Genomic DNA, 3084 nt, shown 5'->3' on the forward strand with positions numbered 1-3084 from the left:
TTATTGCATATGAAAAAAAAATCTCACATACAAGGATGCCAAATTGATTTAAGTAGTTGATGTTATTTCGGTCAGCAACTTGTAAGAATCTTTTACGTGCTCAAAATTCAAACAAATGAACAGTTTAAAAGCATGTTTCGTTCTTAATTCATTTGCTAATTTACTACTACATTTTACTTTGGATGCATACATGCTTGCTTGGGCTCCCTTTTATATGAAAAAAAAACTAATAGTTTAATTAACAACATGCTTTAACCCATACTTTTAAATATTAATAACTAATTAATAGATAAAAACAATAAATTCTAATAACCTGCTAATAGTTTTTTATTTAAAATTGACAAAGATAATAAATTTTGTTGGTCATATAAAATTACTAAAAAAAACACAAACATTTGTGTCTAAGTCCATGATTATTATTATTTGAGAGTGGAATCTTTTAGGGTTAGTTGGGGTTTAAAAGAGGCAATTGATTAAAACCAACAGGCAGTGAGAAAAGACGAGAGAAAAAGTATTTTTGCACAAATACAAAATTATTTCTAAAAACCGATTATCACACAGATTTGTTAACGATTGAATGAGCTCAAATTTAAACAACGTTCAAGACTCATGTTTTCCATTTTCACCTTTCGGACCGTCATGACAAGGTCTTTTGTTGGTGGAGATATAGGTAGCATAGGGTAGCTCTGTTTTGTGGTATTTTGGGTGCAGAAATGTTTGGTAACAAAAAAAATTAGCCAAAAACAGCTATAACTTGTCTTATTTAGCTTTCATTAATTGTTGCAATAAATCAAATAAGTTCTGACTATTTTTTTTTGTTCCCTAGCATTACTGTTTTGATGGTATTCCATATCCATATATATTTTGCATTACTAACCAAATTAATTGTCTGAGTCTCTGCGATCAGCTTGAACAGGCAGTAAAATAGAACCAGGGAATGCACATACGTAATAATCATATCGCAGCGATACAAATTAAATACTAGGCTTATCAATTAATTAATTAAACTAACTCAATCGTTATCTACGAAATAAAATTAAAAACTTTTTAACAAAAGAGACAAGAGCTTGAGACATTGCATGCTTCTAATAGGATCTCAGATATTACACCACAATATAGTATGCATAGAAAGTCTACAATATAATTATCCTGTAACGACATTCAGGCATACACCAGCCATATAAAAACCAGACAAAAAACTAACATGACTCTGGAAATCAGACTAGACCAAAACATAAACCACACACATCCTAAATTAAAAGCTTAAAAATAAAGTTCCGTACCATACTCTAGCTAATATTAGAAGTCTAAAATACTAGAACAAAGACAGTGTTAAGATGTAGTGTTTGGTTTGTATTTTTATTTTTTGATTTTATGTTCAAGTGTTATCTGTTTTTATCATTTTGTAAAAAAAAGAGTGAAATAACAAAATTATAAAAACAGAAAAACACTGAAAATAAAAACAAAAAAAAGTTCGTCAAACCAAACAAACCCTAACCTTCTGCTTCTCTATATATGGGGTGGCGGCGGAATCCTAAGACGAAAAGCAGGAGGAGGGTTAGTGATGGTGGGTAGTGTTGTTGGAGTGCAGCCCCCAGGGAAAGTGCAAAACCCATTAGGACCAAACCCAACACCAGTAAAAGTATAACCATTAGGGCTTGGTAAAATGGCACCCATGCCTCCAACGAAGTTCTGAGGCTGATCCATATTCTCATCATCCTTCTTCATTATTCCCTTGTCACCTTTGAGTTTTCTTCCTCCTTCAACTTCTGAAGCAAGCGCCACCACCATGATAATGGCCAAAATCACCGCCATCAACTTGGTCACTCTCTGACCCATTCTTTTTTTTTTTAATTATTGTAAAGCACTGATGGTTTTTCTTCTGTTTTGTACGGAGAGTGATTGTTATATGAGATGTAGAGAGAGCATGGGAGTGTTAGACATGCATTCCTCCCATTTTATAGGACTACAACTCTCTTTAGGCCTTTGTCTTCAATGCTGTGGTCCTGCTTAACATTTTAAGTGGCATGTTAAGTTTGAAATTATTTAACAGAAATGTTGTTTTATACAACCAACTAGAGTCCAACTTGGAGATACCATAAAAAAATTATGAGTAATTACTCAAATCAATTTCAAGAATTTTAAAAATAGATAATTTAGTTTCTAAAAAAAATTAATATACAGATTAATTTTTAATTTTTTTTTATTCAGACATAACAGTCTTTTGCCTATTTTATTTTTATTACATGTCAACATTTATTATTATTAGCTTAAATTTGTGCATTTGAATGATGACACTAACATATTGATACACTCTTTTTGTTGGAAACAGATAAGGTAAATAATGATGCTTTAAAATATAAATTAAAATATTTTCACTCAAATCAGTCGCCAAGAATTTTAAAAGCGGATATTTTACTCCAAAAAAAATTAATACACAAAAACATTCTCAAGATTTTATTCTGGTGGATAAATCAGTCCCTAATTCCTTTTTCGACAGAGTAATTATCCAAATCAGTTTCCAAAAATTTTAAAAGCGAACATTTTAGTTTCAAAAAAAATTAATACACAGTTATTAGAGATTATTTTACAAAAAAATTTAAGGTTGAGATAATTTAATATTTTTGTATTTAATATAATCAAAAGATGTCCTATTTTAAAAAATATGTTTATATTAACAGAAAATATTTTAATTTGAATTTCAAAACATAATTATTCACCTCATTTATTTTCAACGAAAATAGTATATTAATATGTTAGTGTCAACTAAGCTAATAATAATAAAGCTTGAGATATAGGAAAAGTAAAATGGATGAAGGACTCTTATGCTTGACAAAAAAAAAACGTTGGGGATTGATTTGTGTATTAATTTTCTTTTGGAACTAAAATGTCTATTTTTAAAATTTTTGGGGACTAATTTGGATAATTTCTCTGCCAAAAAATAGATTGGGAACTGATTTGTTTGTCAGAGTAAAATATTGGGATTAATCTGTGTATTAATTTTTTTTTAAAGACTAAAATATCCGTTTTTAAAATCTTTGGGCACTGATTTAGGTAATTACTCTTTTTTTTTATACAAACATA

The sequence above is a fragment of the Arachis ipaensis genome, chromosome B09 (genome assembly GCF_000816755.2).
Source record: "Arachis ipaensis cultivar K30076 chromosome B09, Araip1.1, whole genome shotgun sequence".
Lineage (NCBI taxonomy): Eukaryota > Viridiplantae > Streptophyta > Magnoliopsida > Fabales > Fabaceae > Arachis > Arachis ipaensis.